Source organism: Epargyreus clarus, unplaced genomic scaffold (genome assembly GCF_041222505.1).
Source record: "Epargyreus clarus isolate Ecla_fem2 unplaced genomic scaffold, WU_Ecla_fem_2.2 ptg000023l, whole genome shotgun sequence".
Classification (NCBI taxonomy): Eukaryota; Metazoa; Arthropoda; class Insecta; order Lepidoptera; family Hesperiidae; genus Epargyreus; species Epargyreus clarus.
In genome coordinates, this window is record NW_027332230.1 from 14,345,112 (window position 1) to 14,367,602 (window position 22,491).

Here is a 22,491-nt window from a genome sequence, read left to right on the forward strand (position 1 = left end):
TGAATTAACCGATTCGGGTGTTAAACCAAACAAGGAAAAGATACAAGCAGTTCTTAATTTCCCGCTACCCCAAACTCAAAAAGACATTAAAGCATTTTTGGGACTAGTCGGTTATTATAGGAAATTCATTAAAAATTTTGCAGCTTTAACTAAACCTATGACAGTCTGTTTAAAAAAAAATCAAAAAGTCGTTCATTCACCAGAATTTTTAAAAGCTTTTAATAAATGTAAAGAAATTTTGACTACTGATCCAATTTTAAAATATCCCGATTTTAATGAACCGTTTATCTTAACAACGGACGCTTCTGATTTTGCACTAGGCGCCGTGTTATCGCAAGGTAAAGTAGGATACGATAAACCGGTAGCGTACGCGTCAAGGACCCTTTCAGATACTGAAACGCGGTACTCAACCATAGAGAAGGAGCTTTTGGCCATAGTCTGGTCCGTAAAATACTTTAGACCTTATTTATACGGACGTAAGTTTACGATCTATACTGACCACAGACCCCTTACTTGGTTAATGTCCATAAAAGACCCTAACTCAAAGTTAACCCGCTGGCGTCTCAAATTAGCAGAGTATGATTTTAACGTCGTATATAAAAAGGGACTACAAAATACTAACGCAGATGCATTATCGCGAGCTAAATTATTTCACAATAGTTCGGAATCCTTAGCAGTAAATATAGACTATAATGAAGAAAATATAATTGAGAGAATTTTTGAAGAGGTTAGAAATGAAAGTCAGAATGAAAATGTAGTAGAAAATGAACAGTTAGGCGATGATAGTAATAACGTTAACATTACGGAGAGTGCACCGTTATCCCAGTTACAGCCTGAGCATGATAGTATGAGCGTAGTAACAGTCGAGCATCCGCCAATAGAGACTAACGAGACTAACGAGACTAACGAGAACGAAGTAGAAGGTGATAGTCAAGGTATACCTATCTTGGCAGACGCAATAGATAGACAGTTGAAGCAGTTCCATATAAGATCGACACCCGGTTCTGTTTATAGAGTAGATAATAGGTCGACAAGTACACGATATACTATTAAAGACGTCTTTATCCCAGTCAATAATACCGAACAAGAAGTAATTAAATTTTTAAAGGAACATACGATTGCAGATAGAGTATTTCATTGTTTTTTTTATAACGATGAATTATATCCTATTTTTTCAAAAGTGTATTCTACAGTTTTTAATAATAGAGGCCCCAAGCTATTTAAATGTGTTTCGCGTGTAACGTTAGTAGAGAATAAAACCGAGCAACAAGATTTAATTAAAAAATACCACGAAGGCAAGACGACGCATCGTGGCATACAAGAAACTTATAAGCAACTACATAAAAATTACCATTGGCCTAGCATGCTGTTAACTATTCAAAAATATGTAAATCAATGTGATACTTGTCTAAAAGCTAAATACGAACGTAATCCGTTAAGACCCCCTTTAGCACTAACGGAAACCCCTACGAAACCTATGGAACATCTATTTATGGACCTTTATTCCACAGGAGGAGCCACATTCCTTACTATTATTGACAATTTTTCAAAGCATGCGCAAGCGTTTCCATTAAGCGTAGCTAACAGCGTTAATATAGCAGAAGCACTACTACAATACTTTTCAGTAGTTGGACTACCCCTTAAAATCACCACTGACTCTGACACTAAATTTGAGAATGATGTTATAAAAGAAATATGTGCTCTACATGGAATTTATATACATTTTACTACCCCATATAACCCAAATTCTAACTCACCAATTGAACGCTTTCACTCTACCATAGCAGAAATAATTCGTATACAAAGGATGACCAATAAGGACGATCCTATACAGAGCATTATGAGGTATTCAATTTTAGCCTATAATAATACTGTTCATTCTGCCACCGAGTACACCCCACATGAATTGTTATTTGGACATACAGCTTCTCGGAACCCGTTAGAATTATATTATAGTAAAGAATTTTATCAGGACTATGTTATTAAGCACCGCATGAACGCTGAGGCAGTCCAAGAATGTGTTGCAGCCCATATGTCGAAAAACAAGGAGCAGGTAATTGCAAGGCGTAACCAGAATGCACAAGAGCTAGCCTTTAAGGTAGGTGAAACAGTGTACAAGCAGGTAGCTAAAACAGCACGTAATGATAAAACCAAACCAGTTTTTAAAGGTCCGTATAAGATTATTCATTTGCACCCCAACAATGTGGCGGAGATCATCGGTAATCACCCTAACTCGAAATCTATAAGGGTACACTTCAAATTGTTACGTAGACCCAACCTTGTTTCAGGACGATCGTCGCCGGTGGCGTCATGCTCTACGCATGCTTCACAGCAGCAAATGTAGTCATAGATCCCGTAGATAGCACAAATGGTATACTTTTGTTGAGAGAAGGAAAAGCTCTCAAACAAATAGATTCCTTTAGTCTTGCTTGTGTTTACAACATTACTGATTTACGTGTCACTACTAGTAAATTAATGGCATTATTTTCTAGCATAAAATTGGCAGAATCTCATGCATCTACTAATGAATTACACAAAACTTATAAAGATCAAATAGATCAAACGTTAAATCTTATAGATAAAAAGTTTTCGTTTATCACGCCTCACGCGAGAGCAAAACGTGGTCTGATTAACGGCTTAGGATCCATCGTTAAGACTATCACTGGCAATTTGGATAATGATGATGCTATTAAGTACGAAACTGAGATATCTAACCTTAAAAATCAGATACATAAGACTCAAAATTTACAGAAAAAATCGTTAGTTTTAGCAGAAACAGCAGTTAACGAGTTTAATAATCAGATTCATAAAATTAATGAAAATCAAAATAATTTAGTTAAGATTATTCAAAATACGAGTACTATAAGTAACGCACTTATAAGTCATATTAATTTTCTAGATATATACGTTCAAATAGATTTTAGTTTGCAATTAATATTAGATAAGTTAATGGTACTAGAAGATGCGATGTCATTTTCGCAATTAGGAGTAGTTCATCCTAGTATAATAGGACCCCATAACTTAGTTTTAGAGATTTTAAAGTTAGAAAAGTTATTTTCATTTAAGCCTGTAGTTGAAATAAGTGTTAGTAATATTCACGTTATAGAAAGAGCAATTAATGTAAAAGCATATAGTACACAATATTCTCTCACCTTTATATTAGAAATCCCTTCCATAGATAATAATGTGTATGATTTTATCCACCTATTTTCCATCCCTAATAAAAATAACCTAGCTATTGTCCCTATATCCAAATACCTTATACTTGGAAGTGAAGAGTACACCTATATGCGAGAAGAATGCCGTCCCATAACAGAAGATATTCATCTATGCAAATCGTTGGAGATGAGATCGACAATATCAACTGAAGATTGCATCCCATTACTTATACAACATAAAAACGCAAACTGCACCTATGCGAAAATCAACTTGAAAGCTGCCAAAATACAGAAGATCGGAGACAACAGTTGGATTATCGTCAGCAATGAAGGAGTTATATTGAAAATTCAATGCGGGTCCAGGACAGAATATAGAAGAATACAAGGAGTCAATATAATAAAGATAACTAGCGATTGTCAAGTTCGTCTCAACAACATAACTCTACAAAGTCACTTAAATACTATATATTTGCATGAAGTCATACCTGTACCTAACGAGCAATCAATACCGCAAGAAAATATTCGATATGAAGTAAAACTAGAAGATTCCTCTCTGGACAACTTGCATCATCTCATTAACGAAGCACAAAGTCTAAGAAATGAAGATGACAGCTGGCCTATAATAACGGCAACTCCAAGTTGGACTTCTATAATATTCTACGTGATCGTAACTTCCATTTTGGTCTGGAGAGCTTATAAATGGTTCCAAGGAAGAAAAGCTAAGACGACGATAAGTAGCGAGGACGCTACTGGAAGCTGCAAGATGCGCTTCCGTCTTAAGGAGGGAGGAGTTACCACGCCGTAACCCTGCACCCGGCATGACGACAGCTGCATTCCGCTGAATCGCGTAATCGAACGATGCATAGTGGTGTTTCACATAAAATCAGTCTTGTAACAGAATTCCTAAAGTAAATACATATTTTGTTCTTATAATAATTGTTGTAATAAATAAAGTACTTTTTAAAAACATAATTCGCGTTCGCCCGAATTTAACTCGTGCGATTCAGTTTTATAAAAAACTGTATAGATTCATAATATTATTAAAATAGTCATTTTACAATGTTAGTCATTGTAAAATGACTACATTCAATTGTACTACATAATAATAATACCACAGTACTGTGATAATACGGTCCAGGTTTTAAAGTAACGTGGGCGAAAAAGTAATAAACTTACGCTTAGTAAATCAACTTGCTCTGTATAAACGGTTAATAGGTATTAAAATTCGTTCTAAACGCCTACCATAAGCTTTGGAGAGCGGAAGTATGATTAATTGGTATTCAAGATTAATTAGAACATCGAAGCCAGTTTCACTGACTTGGCAGTTTCGCTACGGTCAAATCAAGTTAAGATGAAATAAAATTCTGTAGATAAAATATTTCGACATAATAATGACGAATTGAATATAATAATATTCACAGGTAAATTCCTAAAATCTATATTGGAAATGGATTATAACACACACTACTAATACACAATAACATACTGTTCACACATATTTTTTATATGCACCCATTCACATACTTATGTTTTTAATTGAAACTAGTGAAGCTTAAAATGTGTAAAAACATTTGAAGGAGAACAATAATATAAACACATAATCTTCTACATGTAATATTCTTAAATTAACAATATCTAAAACAGAACAATATAAGCGCACAATGATATCATGTAACCGGCGCCCTGCTAGTGCGGTAATGGAACCGCACTAACATCGTCAGATCTAACTTGGAAGAGAAATAACGAAGTGACAGTTCCGCATTAGTTATTCCATTCCAACACAAAAGGGATCTCCGAGATAAAGCGAGTTTGCCGAACCAGGTGGCGATCTGAATCACGACTTGTGTAACGCTCGCACGTGCTAGTTCTGTTGTGTTGTGTTGTGTGTTGCGAGAACATTGAATTCGCATTCGTGGGTATGTCGCAGGTGGTTTGGATAACTCGGCATATTACGAATTTCTTAGTAGTTGCTGTTTAGTTTTAGTAGGTGCGTTGCAGAATCTATCGTATTATGAAGTTCCTGTTGCTGTATTGGTTTAAAAATATATTTTTGAGTTAATAGTTTAATACGGGCGGCGTGGAGCTTTATCTTAGTTTTTTTGGGTAAAAGCAAATTGTATCCGCTGTAAATTATTCTACTTGCGCTGTCAAAATCGCGGATTTCCGGCCTTATTATTAAAATTAAGCAAGTTAGTTATTGTAATAAAATAATTTGAAATTAAGGAGTGTTCTTTATCATTTTTGCAAGTACAAACAGTGATTATATCGCTAATACTTATTTTTTAAGTGGTTCAATGTGATACACTTGAATATATTCTAAAAATAATAACAACATCAGAAAAACTATATAAAAAATTAAAAATAAGTAAGAGTGAACAAATGCATTATGACAATCAATTATTTACAGGATACTGCTGTTTCTCAAGTCCCATCAGATTATGACGGATATTTCATTAGACAACGACATTTACGTTTAAATTGTTGTAGGTACAGTTGATGCAACTAATAGCGTCGCGAAATTCGATTAATTTCAAGCCATAGTTGCTTAATGGAGTACAAACGACGCGACTCGGTACAATTAACATACAATCTGGTATCGGGCGCGCCGATCTGTGTGTAAGCTTCTTATATTAAATCAATAAAGAAACATGTACACATACTGTTTTTAAAACATTGTAAACTTAGTTTTAAGATGGTGATAAAAACAGTTATTGAATGGTCGCTTGTATGTCTATTTGTACGCACTTGTCGTAGAAACCATTAAATAGAATTTGGTGAGAAATAGCAATATAAGAAGATAATTTTATAGAGTGGAACATAATCTACTTTTGCCATAAATTTTTTTAGTTATTGTATGCGAAAAAAAAAACAAAAAGCGTGAGAGTCACGCAAGAGTTCGTATATGAATGGAGATTTAAATCACTCGCGTGTTAAATAACGAGTTACGTTGCTTCGGATGTGTGTCATTTCACAATACGTGGTAGTCGTGCGAAGGGACATAAGCATTTATACATACATTGTTTACAATCTAAGTAAAGTTTGTATGGAACCTGGATAAAACGAAAGTGATGCTGCCAAAATGTAACTTCAAATAAAGTTCATAATATTATACTAATGTAATCCGTCTTGTTACACTTTTCGGGTTATTTAGATTTTATGACAATTCCCTTATAAGCATAAAAGGAATAAGAAGCCACGTTATGCACATATATTTATTCATATAATTGAATATGGTGTCACTAATAAGATGAATAATTACAAAGTAATTGAGTTCGTCGCCTAAGTGACCCAATTATCAGAACGCTCGATAATTTTCCGCATGACCGAAATATTAACCTTTCTTATCAGTAACTACATGTTATCAAAATTCAATAAATTGTAAAGGGCTTAATGAACGAAGCCGGTTGTTTTAGAATGCATGGGATGGAAATTGAATTTCAAAACGTGTGCGGGAGTTATATGTAGGTACCTATGTTCGTATGTATGTATGCATACTCGTACCTGGAAGGGAATTAAATCTTGTAAGGCGTGTAACGAAGGTTAGAGGGCACGTTAAAAATATAAAGGGTCTGCGATGGAAATGATTGCTTTTGTAAATTTATGCCCGGGACATGTTTACTCTTTGATTTTTACAGATAAGGGGGTTCGTTGACTTTTGAGGTAATTGGATTGGGGTTGTTTGAGAGATTATCTGGTATATTGTAGTATAGCATGTTAATGCTCAAAAAATTTACGTTGAAAAAGATTTCATAGACAGAAATACTTACTTTTTATTTGATATTCATCACTTATATTTTAGGGTTCCGTACCCAAAGGGTAAAAACAGAACCCTATGACTAAGACTTCGCTGTCTGTCCGTCTGTCACAGGGCTCTATTTCCTGAATTGTAATATTTTTACACTTGATATTTTTTACAGAGTATGTATAAAGGTGGCAGCTATAACAACAAATACTAAAAATAAAAAAAAGTTGAAAATAAATGGCGCTCGCCATACAAGAAACCGTCTTTTCGCGACGTTTTTAGCTTTATTTATTGAACCGTAATAGGTGGACAGTTCAAATTTTTACAATGTATAATAAAAATACTAATACTTAATAAATAATATAAAAATGTTGGTAGTACGGAACCTCCGCGTGCGAGTTCGTTTTGCACTTGGCCAATTATATTCTTAAAATAACAAAACGACTTACTCATATATCTCATAAACGTATGCTCTCTGACACATACACAAAAGGCCAATAAGACCTTATACAGAATATTTACTTACAATCCAATGACACGTCCAAGTAAATCGTTAAAATCGAGGTAGTAAAGTTGACACAGAGGTTAATAGTATATTTCGTCCATTAAATAACTGCACAATGGTAAACAATTAAACAGACTCATGTCCTAAAAGTTAATGGCAGTTTAACAATGGGCAACAATTAAACGGAGTCTATTTTGGTTATCGGTTCCAATCAGTGGCAGATCGCTTCCGGCCACGACGCTCGCCGTCTCATCACGACAATGACCGCCACGTCTTTGCTTCAAGCAGTTGGCGTATCGTATCTTCAGAAACGTATCTTTTGCATACTGCTTCCTGTAGTCATATTTGATTTGAGAATTATTAGAATGTTATTTTGTTATTTATTGTGATATCGTTCAACGCCATTTACTATCAAAAAAAATTTTTTTTGATGTGAAACATCTATAGCCGCACGTAAAACCGATTTCTGGCGTGGCGACGCATGCCGTGGCGCCGCCACGCTATACGATGGTATATATATACAGTCTATATGCAGTAGTGTGTACGATGTGGCGACGCGTCGCCATGCGACGCCATTTATTGCCATTTTATTTTATCATTATGACATATTTAGTTCCTATCACAATATGTTATTTTCTGCATATTACTTTTAAAAAATAATGTCGATGTTTCACATCTGCCAGGCGTCCCGTGACGGCTCACATTTTTTTTTGAAAATAGTGGAGTTGGCTGATTTGCGAAGCTATCAAACCATTTAGGTGCAAGGCTTGCTAAAGATTGAAACATACCTATGTACATACATACGTTTATTATCTAAATATAAGCATCTACACATATCACCTATCAAACACATTATGTTTCTGAATCGGGTAAAAGATATTTAGTCATAGCTGTTATTAAAATTATTTAAAAAGTGGTAGAATCCTTCAATATTCTACTAGAGCGGCTGCCCTTACGTATTTTTGCTTTTTGGTAGCTATGTCGAGCTGCTATGTTCTGTTTTAAAGGGTTGTCCTAAGGATAACACACGTTGAGACTTAATTCTGTTTTGGATTGATTTAAGATGTCCATACAGGACGCGATCATTAACCATCAGGTTAATTGCATATTCATTTGCTACTTTCACACAACAGATTTCTAAACCCTTTTAAGAGAAGAAATACAAACAACAAAATTAGTAAGAGATATGTTCTAATAAAGATACTGGCTACTAATAAAGATGTAGAGCTCAACTAATGCGCAACTACTACGCAGCAAATGAGCTGTTACCGGTGTTTTTACAACAAAACGAAGACGCATGCTTCCGTTTATTAATTAGAGGTAATTACACGGAGAGTACTAGAACATTATAGCAACATTGTACTTAGGGTCTTACACACTGGTTTACACACTAATAATGGGAACTAGTGTTAATTAGCGAGCTGGGTTGCGGAGCGGCGTTTATACCTTTTTGTGGTCTAGTGGGTACAGGTTCGATCCCGGCTGGATACATATTGAAATGATTTACACGCTGGTTTGCTTAATGTTATGGCGATTATTGCTATTTAATGACCCCCGTCTCTGAGCAATCAATATACCGATATGATACGCAATGTGTTCGGGTTCGATTCCCGGCCGGACAAACATCTAAAGTGATCATTTACATTTGTGTTGTAAGTTTGGGTGTTGGTGTATTCGTTGTTTGCATGGCACCTACGGAGGGGAATGTCAGTGTTGGACTGCGAGTGTAGAAAGCATAATTTTTTAACAATTCATAATTTACTTACGGTTATGAAAAGAATTCGGTTATATAATATTTTATAGACAAAGACGTATAGTTAGGTATAATCTAATAATCTAGGCAATTGACAGACACAATAGCCTTAAAACAAAAGAACTCGATTTCGATTTTCCAAAGACATAGTCTTTAGCAAATTTAAATATCCTAAATCTGTTCTCGACGGTAATTATCTTCAGTTAAACAACCAAAGATTAACTGTTCCAATAATTCAGAGATTCATTTCAGTTTATTACTAAGGGCGTTTGTCCACCGCTGCCGTCACCGGACCGTCTCCGAGAACGAGATTATTTCGGGCCGTCTTTAAGATGACATGATGGACGTGCGGTGGACACGCGGCTATAGTAAATGTACCGCTACTTCGGCGCCGTCATCTCGTTCTCGGTGACGGTACGGTGACGGCAGCGGTGGACAAACGCTCTAACGGTGGAGCCGTTTCGAACGGCAATGCTATTTGAGAATGACGTAGCGGTTTTAATTCAGCCTTTTGTGAAGCTCACGTTATATTATAAGGTCTTTGTGTAAGGTTCTTTAGTCAAGGTTATTTCTATTACGCGTATGACGTTACATAAGTTTTGTAATAAGGATTATCAAGTGCAGTACGCGAATCGTATAATTTCCCTCTATTAATAAATTTAATAATCAACCTATCATATTTTTATTTACTTAACTCGAAATTTGATCATTTCGATCTCTGGTAGGTAAAATTGGAGAGATTGATTAATAATAACGGTCGTAAGTTGATTTGATTCTTGAATTAGTGCATAATTTATCAAACATAATAGTTACCGATATTGATCTATTAAAATCGATTGGATTGTATATTCATACAGACAAATATTTCTTTTTCTGCAAACAAACAAAACAATAATTTTTATCTTCCATGCCAAAATTGATTTATCACGACCAGACATACAATTTTTATCCATTCCCTGAATTTGTAGGTCGCATGGTCGTGCATCTAGCTCTAGACATACTTACTCGTATGTATAATATAATACGTGTAACAAATAACATAGGTTTTATCTAAAGATTTGTTGTATATCACATATGATACAATTGACCCGCGTGACGGCTCCGTAACCACACTGGTCTGAAACAAACACAGGGATCTGGGTTTGATTCCCCTTCAGACAGAAATCTTAATGAATTGATTTCTGTTTTGGGTCACGGTGTTGGTGTATTCGTCTTTGTGTGTGTCTATAGCACTCACGATAAAATAATCTAGTGTAGAACTATATTTCTAGAAAGTATTATTATTATAGCGTTTTTATATATCAAACTTTGTAAATAGCTAACATTGAGCAACATGGAAAATCCTTGAATAAAATCACAACAACGCACTTCTAATATAATACGAAATAATGACAAATTCATATCATTATAACGTCATAAGAAGTATAAGATTAATATTGAGTATAATTGCAAAAGTTTATAATAACAGTGTATTTCAAGGCCCGCTAAATAATGCTCATACGTGTACGTTTAATTCATCCGAGAATAATAATGGTCCAATTTAAATAATCACACGTTGTACTATTAATATTAATCATAGCCAACCTTCAGGTTATATTGTATGCTAGTCACTGGCTACAGTTATACAGAAGCGATGGTAAGTTTTTGGAAGAGTTTGTATGATGTGCGAAATATTTTATCTTTATTAGGGTGCCGTGCTCAAAGAGTAATAACGTAATCCTATTATTAAGACTGTTGTCTGTCTGTCAGTCACAGGGCTCTATCTCTTGAACCGTAATAGATAGACAGTTCAAATTCATAGTGGTGCCATTCAATACTAAATACAAAAAAAGAATATATGGTACGGAAACCTCGCACTTGCCAATTATTGTTGGTTTTTTAAGTATGTTATAGTAGCAAAAAATAGTGATAGTCCAGAAAGAGTGTATTAGCTTAATGGTATAAATTTCTGCTTCATACTCGGTTTAACTGGGTTCCAAATTTATTTTGAAGGTGGTAGAACCCTTTGTGGTTCGACTCCGGCGGCACCACCGCCACACCTATTTCAACCTAATAACAGCAGTGTTAGGCGCTGCTGTGTTCCGGTTTGAAGGGTGTGGTAAGGGAGACAGACTTTTCCGAGGCGTTCCAGCTTAGTCCTCAGGGGTAGCGGCGCATCTGTGACCGACCTCAGGTAGGAATATCTAATCCTATCTGGGGTTGATTACAGATGTCCATGGGCGGCAGTAGCCACTTACCATCAGGTGGACTGCATGCTCGTCTGCTACTCTTATATTATAAAAAAAAAAAAAAAAAAAAAACCTTTTGGTTACGGAATCCTAAAATTAATCGAAGAACGAGCAACAGGCATCTAATAATAACAGTCTATTAAAACTAATGATGTGATTTTCGTGTCACTAATTAAGTGGAGCAATTATATATTCAAATCATAAATCAGACCAACCTTGACATTTTTGAAAATCAAAAATACCTATAACTAGGTAATTATGAAAATGTGGTCTTATATCCTACATCACAATCTCTTAATTATCGTGTTTAATGATGTTAGTTACTATTACGTGTTTCAACCGCGAAGTCAATAAATCTTTTAGCTTGCTTCAATATAATGTACATTTTGATAGCTTTATATTACTTTTATTTATCATTTTATTAATGTTTCTGTTGATTTTGATACTAAAAAGTAGACAATCAAACCCTTTTTTCGTGATAACGCCTTAAAACTAGTTATGTAGGGATATACCTACTCGTAGGTAGGTTATGCAGGATATAGGTAGCCGGTCGAACTCCCTTTGTCACAAAATATTAATTAAATAATGCAGTCCACTTGATGGCACATGATTAATATGGTCCATGACCATCTGTGGCGAACTCGATATAGCACAGAGGTTCTACGTGAGGTCAATTACAGATGCGTAGTCCTAGGGACTAAGATGGTCGATTATAGTTGATCACTTAAAGTGACATTATGATGCTTATCATAACTTTTAACGGTAAAAGAATTAAGTTGTGTGACATGGTTTTTTTACTAGTTATGTTTTGATGGCATATTATATTAAAAATGTAAATAAATCGAGATAGTGGCAATATTGCGAAGATGATATAACGTTATGGGGGCTATAAGGAAATCCGCCGGCGATATATACGTACAATAAAAGCGCTGAGCGGGTCACGAGTTACTCCTTACCTGACCTTTGATTTACGACCAAATTACCATTCGCAGGATTTACAAGGGTTTATTAATTGTTTACATGTATTTTGTTAATGTTTTATTAGTATGATGTTGAAGCTAACAGTACTCTTAGTATGAGGTTTACGTTTTTTACAAAAATAACTGTTTTTGAATTGTTTGTCATTTCCAATCAACGCCCCTAGCGGACTGTATCACAGCTGATTGGAAATGTATGGGAAATACGTAAACGAATACAAAACAGTCATTTTTGTCAAAATGATAAAACTCATACTAAGGCCACAGAAATATGTATATTTAAGTCGTTAACAAATCTAAAGATTTTAATCTTTTACCCCCAAACAGTAGGGTTGTAATACCTCAGGTACCCCGATGTATTAGAATTAATTTGCACATGTTTTAACGGTAAAGGCAAACATCGTCAAGAAATATATACGATTGGGGTTCTATAAAAAGGAGTTCTGCAAGGTGTTTGATCATCTATGGCTTGTCATACACAGTGAGGAGGAGACATGTGCCTAGCAGTAGAACAATTATGAGTTGATGATATGATGATGATGATGTTTAATCTTTACTATTAAGTATACAGCATGTAACCAATATGGCATAAAGACCATTGTCTTCCACAGGTCGAATAAACGATCTCATTTAACGATTGATTTATTAAACACAGCGTGTTTTCACAGCTTTCCCACGATTTCGAGCGAAGTTTCAAACACTTGACGGGTTAATAAACACCTCATAATGGACGGAAGCTATCATCGATCGGCATATAATAAGCAGCCATTGTTGCGATACCACAATTGTTGTTACACTATTGTAACAGAGACTAATTGACGTTATCGTAACGATCTGTTGCTGATAGGAATTGGACTTTCAGTTGACGAAGGTCAAATGTACGATAGGAACGTACGATAGAATGGGATCGTTGTACCAGGGCAACATAAGTTCGTGGAGTCACGCAAGGGCTGTGTAACAGGTAATTTAACGAATATAACAGGTTTGGACTGTTTCGTGTAAACTGTTCTGTTACTAATTGAACATCTAATGAAGGTTAATTGTACAAATCAAAATTTAGTGTGATAAGAGAATAGAACTTATAATAGTGTCATAATAAAGTTATAACGGTACCAGGGTATCGTTAGATCTAAGTAACTTGTTTTTACTTATATAATTAGAATTGTATAATGTGTAAAAGCTTTTAATCAAAATCACCGTTGAATAATAGTAAAATAAACTGAAGTGAAATACTGTTTCTATTCAAGGAGGTGAAAGGTTGATGAATTATTGTACTTACGTAGTCACGTGATCAAACAAAGCATGTTACCATAACATACGTACCTGCAAACCAAACATCATTAATTATTACATTGTCTTCATTTTTAAATATAACACTCAATACATTCAAATATTAGTAATATTATAGAATTCAATCGTGTTTTAATTAATAAAACAAAATAAAGCCTAAATTACAAAAGGTGGAACCTTTCGTAGTTAAAATCGGTTCCCCTTTGGTAGCCGAATTCAGGTATGACGGCAATACTATTATAAGAAGTTGCGGTACCTACCACCAGCACCAGTACTAGTACGGTTCGATCAGAAAGGTACCACCGCTACACCGTTTTTAGCATGAAACAGTTCTGAAGAAGTGTGTGAATGCCGCCTCAGGAGTGGAAATGCATCCTTGATGAAGCCGTGTTCTATACGAAATTGAAGTTGTCCACAAGCGGTAGTGAGCACTTACCGTCCAGTAGATTGCATGATCTTTCGATGTTATAAATAATGGGGTTAATCACATTAACTAGGCACGATAGTGACCACACTATCAATTGAACTACATACTTATTTGCCGCAATTGTATAAAAAACATAATCCTGCTATAAATAGGTATGTAAGTAAAAATAGAAGAGACACATAAACACAGTACATGCATATTGATTACAATTTTATATAAATAGAATATCTGTGCTATAAGACACCCACGCTTTGGTGAAGTAATTTATGATCTAAAGATGTCTTCGTGATGTAAAACACTTATGACGCAAGTTCAAAGAAAGTGCCTTCGGAGAAAATTAAGCCTTGTAGATAAAAGCGTAACCGTATTTGGAAACATGACGTCAGTCGCCTATTGTGTGCTTAGAATAATAATTTTGCGACCCCTTAAGCCCGTCAAGTATGGAAAGAAGACCGTAAAATACTTAAAAATAGAGTCGGATCATGAATATACGAGGTATGTGTAAATATGTTACTACACTTATTTCTTCCTTATAACAGAAGTATTAAGCGTTGTTAGTAGTAGAATCTATTAAGTTCATAACATGTAGGATAGGTGCATCTAACATTATTACGAGTATATAAGCATAACTTTCGGTAAAAGTATCATTGTATTAAGGGTTGACTACGAATGTCTATGGGCTATAGTGACCGCTTACATATAATCAACAAAACATGTAGTTTTACTAATTTTCTAACTCAATATCATATAAAAACGCTGCAAATTTAAGTTGGGAACAAGGTAGGAAATTCTTGCTCATTTCTAACTTAGGAAATTAAAAAAGCTTCTCACCTAGTGCTGGCGATAATATATCTTGTGATTGTTTATTGTTTTGTAGCTGATGGTGGAACAAACCCTTACGTGGGCGCACAAGGTCACCGATTGACCTTATAATATGACAAGCAACTTTTGGTTTGTTTTCCTTAAATGTCATCTTGTTGAGTTCCTACTTACATGTTGTTGTATGTATAATGTATATCAGGTCATTTTTCATTGCAACCGTATATGGCTAACTAAATTAAATTATCGAATTAGGAACTTGTCTAGAGAAGGTTCATTTATTACGAATTTCAATAGTTTAGTTATTAAATCATGAATGAATTACGAATGAATGTATCTGTAGAAGTTTAGGAATATTTTTTATAGTAATCATCAATTTTAATAGTCGCGTTATAACTCGGGACTTCTACGCATAATTTAGTGTTGCCTATTCACCAAATCAAATGCCTTTCTTGAATAAAGTTTTTATTCATTATTTTAAACATCCTGAGTTTTCGTAGTTATTGATTCTAAGAGGTTTTTGAAGATGATAGAACAGTTATGGTTTTGGAAGAATGTGATAAGGCACGTTTACTTTTAAGAAGCATTTCAATTTAGTCCTCAGCAGCAGCATTGTACTTATCCGCGATAGAATTTGGGGACGAATTCTGATTTTTTTCTAATAGCAGTGGCCACTTTATACTATTGAGAGTGATGTGTATGATCATTTGCTAATCTATTACATACAAAAAATAAGATGACATTCTAATTGTCCAGGATATTTTTTTACAACTTCTTTAGTAATAAATAATATCGCAGTCTATTCAACTAAATCAAAACATGTTATTATTAAAAGAAATAAAACCGCTATTACCGAAAGTAAAACCTCATATTTCAAGCACAAAAACTTGTAAAGTACACCTATTCACAGTTACAATAAAGTGTCGCCTTGAATTTGTTACGTACGTGCACAACTGTCGCAAAATGACAAATAAGAAACGTGCTTGAAAAAGTTTGGTACGAAAATTATACCGTGCCTATCGTAATCTAGGCGTTTAGTCCTATCCACCTTATTTATAATACGAGTAGCAGACGAGCATGTAGTCCACTTAATGTAATCTACTGCCGCTCAAAGAAATCTGTAATCAATCCCAGATAGGATTAGATTCCTACCTGAAATCGGCCACAGATGCGCCGCTACCTCTAATCACTAATTTGCAATGCCAAAACATAGCAGCGCTTAACGTAGTGATGCTGCAGGAGTCGAACCACAAAGGGTTCTACCGCCTTCTGGTACCTACCACCTTGCAGCTATCTTACTAGCTATCACCTCTTGGCAGTTCACTACTACAGGCATGCTCTAACTGCGACCGGATCTGACATTTATCGTTTCTGATATTTATCCCCTGTTATTTCCATTATCCAAGGATATTTCTAGGAAATGTCCCCGAGTGGCGACGACGTTTAATAATAATAATAATAATGTAATTGTTTATTTAAAGTAACAAAGACTTATTTATTTAATCACAATTAATTTTTTTGGTACATTACAATTTTATATGTAGGAAACTGCAATGGGAAATAAATCTACAGTCTACTCTATTGCTTATCATCTTCAGGATGCTGTTGGTGCTATCCCGGACACGGTACATCAGGGAGCTGTATCTTTTTCTCATTATGGTGTAAAAACAGTTTACATGAGCTTCTGCAAACATCCCTGATGCACTACAGTACCTTGGTAGTCCCATCAGCATCCTGAAACCATTATTATATTGAACTCTAAGAGCATTGTAGGTTTTTTGGGTGTAATTGGTCCAAAGGCTGCTGGTATAAAAAGACGTGGAAGCGTTAAATAATGTAATTTTAACTTTAGGCGTGCAGCGAGCAAACCTTCGAACTAACATGTTGACCCTCACTGACAATGCTCTTCTTTCCCTTTCAATGTCTTGATCGTCTTTAAGGTCAGTGGTAACTATATGCCCTAAATATTTGAATTGGTTAACTAGTTTTAAAGGTGTCCCATTTAATTTAATTACAGGTACATTATTCGGATATTTACCGCTGGCCCCAAAAACCATGATTTCACTTTTTTTAGCATTATACATTAATCCATGAACTTTTGCATAATTCTCACAAATATTTAAAAGTTTTCTCAAACCACATATTGATGCACTCAGTAATACCATGTCGTCAGCATAACTTATATTGTTTACTGGGACACCATCAATATGACAACCAACATGACTCTTGCTGAGCTCAACAATAAGCGCATTTACGTACAGATTGAAAAGTGTAGGTGAGGTCAGGCCACCCTGTCTCACCCCACATTCCAATCTATACGTATCTGAGAAATATCCTGCCCACCGAATGGAGTTGATTTGATTACAATACCAAAATTTTAAAATATAATAATTTCACAAGGAACATTCATTTCTTGCAGTTTTTTCCATAATATATCATAACAAACCAAATCGAAAGCTTTTGTTAAATCTAAAAAACAAGCATATATTGGCGTATTACGTTTAGTATAATAATTAACAGTATGTTTTAAAGACAAAATAGCTGTTTCAGTTGACAATTGAGGTCTAAAACCAAATTGATTATCATGTATACAGATGTTTTTGTTTATTTCTGTATGTAGTAAACTATCTAACACTTTTCCAATAATTGTCCCTAATGATATAGGTCTATAATTATTTTTATCTGTCAAATCTCCAGTTTTATTTTTTGCTATAGGTACTACAATTGTTCTTCTTATTGTTTAGGTCAAATCAGATTGTCTTTTGACAAGGTCGAGTGATCTGAAGATTAGAGGTTCTGGATCGGTTGGAATGGTGCCAATTGGGGAAGGCCTGTGGACCTCATACTTAAGGTTGTTAGATATATATTTATTACTACCCGATTTGATAAAGCCAATGATTCATCAATCGACCATACACAGAATTCCAGAATCAATTAACGGTTACACATTGAAAGCTCTCATTTATATATCAGTTTAGGTCTTTATTAGTGTATTTTCGTAAAATTCTAACATGAAAGTTAATGAGACATGGCAAATAGCAGTTTTAATATTTTAGAGATTTTAGGGAAAATAATATAAAAGTAATCTTCAGCGGTAAAGGTTTAAAAACAAAGCAGAAAGTTGTAAAGTGCCAATTTGTCAAGTTGAAAAGAGCACCTTTAGCATACTAGAAAACTAGTATCAGTTATATTTTTAAAGCAACGGGCCTTTCTAAGGAAGAATTAATGGGAAGTTGGGGAGAGTGGAATCCGCTGGGTAACCTTGCGGCGGCGGTTTGTGTGTTCCCGCGGGAAATTTGCCCGTCTAGCCATGCCTGGAGGACGTTGAGATGTATGTCTTTGTAAATTGCTTGGGTTTGAAGGATACTTGAATAATACACATTACTCCTTTTCACGTCAAAGGTACTTAAGTAGTTTGAAGGAATAACAGTTGATGAAAATGTTTGCAATTTAGGTCCTTCAATCTTAATGAGATTTTTCGATTTTGCTTTGAATATATGATTTAAATTTTACAATTTCACTTATCAGATATAACTAAGTAGTTAGTGGGGCCTGTTACATGTTAAACCATTTATAATTATCCGATGAGATATTTCTTATACATAAAAACACGTGTTTATTTCTTTTAATCCATACGATAGAGCTATTTAGTTATTCACGTCACATCTTTAATAACAGACTAGCGTAGGTTAATCTCAGTGTCAGTAATGACCTCGACTCGTAATAAAATTTTACTTCGTTGTATAAAGCATTAAAGCTATGTTACGCTTTGAAAAACAAATTAAATTTACCGTCGTTCAATAAACCAACAGATTTTGGCGTTCAACTGAAATTTACCGGCAATGCAGATTTTATGGACCCCATTACTTTGTAGGCTGTATAAATTCATAACGTTTGCTTAACAAATTGGCGAAAACATTTCCGCGCGTCAGCAGTTGTAAGGAGAACGGGAAAAGAAGAAAAAGGAGTTAATGGTTGCAGAAAATATTCCATTTCCATTTTTAAATTTAAAACTTGAAGAGACGATAGAATGGATCGAGCGAGCAACAAGTGAAATAAGGAATGAAACATTTCTGCTTCAAAACAATGAGCTTTAGGAGTGAAGTGTCCTGACAATAAGCAACAATTTTTCTTTTAAACTAGCGCTCTGGAGGATATAGAAAGAAAATAAATGGAATGTTACAGCATTAGGTTTTGAATAATAACTTAACAATATATACGTGGATGTTGTGAATAGTAAAAATATATAACGATGGACTATCCGTTATCAAATTATTGTTTCAGTTCAAATTGATAATGTTAATATTGATAACTGACTAAATAATATGTACAATTAAATCCAAGAAAATTAGAATGACATATAATATTTATTATTTTGGATCAACAACATTAATACAACCACAGTGATGTCATTTTACTTGTGTAGTATGTTTATATTAAATCTAACAAATCAAAAAGAGATAATAATTTATTTATTTAAGTAATTATTATTATGAAATCTAAAGTTTACCGACATTTTTCACTTCACAAACAAGGCTTTATATTAAACGGTGGAAGTTTTTTGGCATTCAGGTTTAATATTGCCGTAAAGAATAAGTCTTTAATCCCTCCAATGCTTCCCGTGGCTATACAGAGCGATGCATAAAGTTTGTTGAAAACTCCGACGTCTAGTAATTCTTATTTAAGAGCTGAGTTTTGAGAACTAGGTCGCGGATTTGTAAGTTTCCTTGTAGCCTGTAAATAATGGGGATTCAGGATCGCTGAAGGAAAACGCTATAATGTGCATTCTCTTAAGTAAAGTTATTTGATTTTTGTTATTAATCTTTTGTTCTTAGATTATTTTATACTATAAATCCTTTACTTTAATTGTAACAATCCGATTCGTAGAAGGGAAATTTCGAGCCGAATATTTTTTGAAATTATTAATAGTTTCTGTGAAAATTAGGACACAATAAAATGTTTTGTTTTGACATGTACGAAAGATTTTCAGATAGCCCTAAAACAAGAGACCAGAGGCGTAAATACTATAAGGATACCAATTAATTCGTTTGTTTACTCTCATTAGCGCTAAACAAAGATTTTATTATAAATCATTTTCATTATTACGGTTTTGTTTGGTCATATGAACACTATAATAAAGGTTACAAGGAAAATAAAATCCTCCTAAGCCACTGTTGGTGCGTCGCCCGGCTAATATTTGCCAAACGTAGCAACTTATCTAATGGCAATGAAAGTTCTAGCCAATAAACCGGACTAAGGCTTATATCAAGTGTAAATATTTGGCTGTTTGCTCTACGAGATCACCTTCAGGGTGTGTGGGGATCTATAGCTTTAGATATTAGAGATGTGGACAAAGAATGAAATAGTATCATATATTTGTTATATCTTAGTTCCACACGTGTAGTGTAAATATTGTGTGATCTGACTCTAAGGGTTTCACAAAAAAAAATACTTATATGATAATATCTTATTTTATTCCCATCAGTAGCAACGCTTCTATGATTAATTCGGATATAATTCTTGTTCTAATTTAGTGGCAGGACCATCCAGGTACTATTTGTATCTACTTGTTTTGTTAGTTATTGTCTTAAATAATTTAGGTGAAGCCCGAAATTCATATTTTTATTAATAGTTGGGGAGATTTAACTTATGTATGAAGGGCAGTCGTTATTAAAATTCCAAGGCAATATCGTATACCTTCATTTAAACGTAAATGAGACAAAATCTGCAGATAGTTGATAGGTATAAAGATAAGAATAAATATTTTTCTAGTTTGTCATCAAAAATCATAACAGGGTTGTTTTGTTGGACAAAAACTTTCTTTTTTCAGTGAAAGATGTACTAGCCTTTGTATAGGTATACCTTTGTGTTTTTCGCGGAGAAATAACGAACGGTATTTCCTACCTTTTTCAGGTCTTTTGTGTTTGAATGTAGGATGAGATGCGGGATGATACGCGTGTTTTTCTTCTCGGAAAATGTATGACGAAAAGGGTGCGTCTCAAGAAAGTATTATTGAAAGGACTTTCTTAGAAACAGCTACAAATACATAGATGTACCTTTCTATTATGGGCTTATGGTACAAGGAGAAAGCTTTGAGTATTTTTCAGCCAAGATAGTTCGTGGTAAAACCAATTAGAAATATTCTTGTCACTACCATAATTTAGACAATTCCTAGACTCTTTTGATACATGCCATCTCAATCTCATCTCATACGTTTAGAATTACCCTCCACAAATTACATAATCTCCATAGAAATAAAAAAAGGATATAGGTACATATTACAAAAACAATCAATAATTATAAAGTTAACAGTGAAACACAACATGGCTTACAAAAGGGTTACATAAATAACAAGAAATAAAGGAAAATAAAGGAAATTTTCTCCGAAAGCTTCCATTTATGGACGTTGGAGACCTAATTAGGTCGGTATCGTGTTTGGGTATCAAATAACTATGTGTAACGCGACGCAATAAGTGGCTAAGCCAATTTGGAGTAATTACAATGTTTGGAGGAAGGACATGTAAGGACTTTGGGTAATAAATTATTTACTTAGCATTGGGTAAGGCACCTAAAGGCAATAATTAATGCTAAGTGGAGTTAGTAAATATGTCGTATCTTTGTTAAACATGTCTATAGTTACTAAGACGGTACTAAGTACCTATTGAAGATGGTAGAACCCTCTGTGGAACCACCACCACACCTAGTTTTGCCTAATAACTTTATAAGCAGTCTTAAACGCTGCTGTGTTCTGGTTTGAAGGGTGTGGTAAGCGAGACATACTTATCCGAGGCATTCCAGCTTAGTCCTCAAGGGTAGCGGCGCATTTGTGTGCGACCTCGGATAGTACTCTAAACTTATCTGGGAGTTGATTACAGATGTCCATGGGCGGCAGTAGCCACTTACCATCAAGGGGATTGCATGCTCGTCTGCTACTCTTATATTATAAAAAAAATAATTACTACTTTTTAAATCTTGTTATAGTATCTACCAATAGTCCTCGAGTAAAAGTAAACATATGAATGGATAGACGAACGGACGAAAATATAAGGTTACCGTTATTTTTCACTTAGCGATGAAAGCTCACAAATATATAACAAGGTTTATTATAAATGTTTCCTACTATATATAGCAGTATTTAATTTGATGAAATGGTCGCTTATTATTAGATCATAATTTTTAATTTTAATGAACCGTAAACACACGACTACACTATAACTATTACTATTATTATTACTAGTATTAAATAATTTAAATGTTGAATATTGTGAAAATTTAAGTGGCAATGAAACCATTTTGGTTGTTATATGATAATATTATAATCTAAAACTAAATTCATGACAAGATTAGTACCTATGAGTACCTACAAGATCTATGATCTAGAGTAGAAATCTAATTTTGTCATGTAGATATCTTTTGGGCAGGGAATTAAACTCGCACCCCTTTACATGTAAGATACCGCCTCCAAAGCAAAACATCTTTCGAATTGATAGCAGATTAACTACATTTAAAAATGATTCTATACTTCACATATCTAAACCAACAACAGTCGTTGTAAACCCTTTGGTTTACCTAAGCAATAGTATAAAAGCGTA

At 34.4% G+C, this 22,491-nt stretch overlaps 1 protein-coding gene across 8 annotated transcripts in view; it reads right to left on the bottom strand.

The window, feature by feature from the left end:
- LOC140751664 (SH3 and multiple ankyrin repeat domains protein 3) overlaps nucleotides 1–22,491 on the bottom strand; it is a 274,179-nt gene that overhangs the window by 73,768 nt on the left and 177,920 nt on the right. The window lies entirely within an intron of this gene.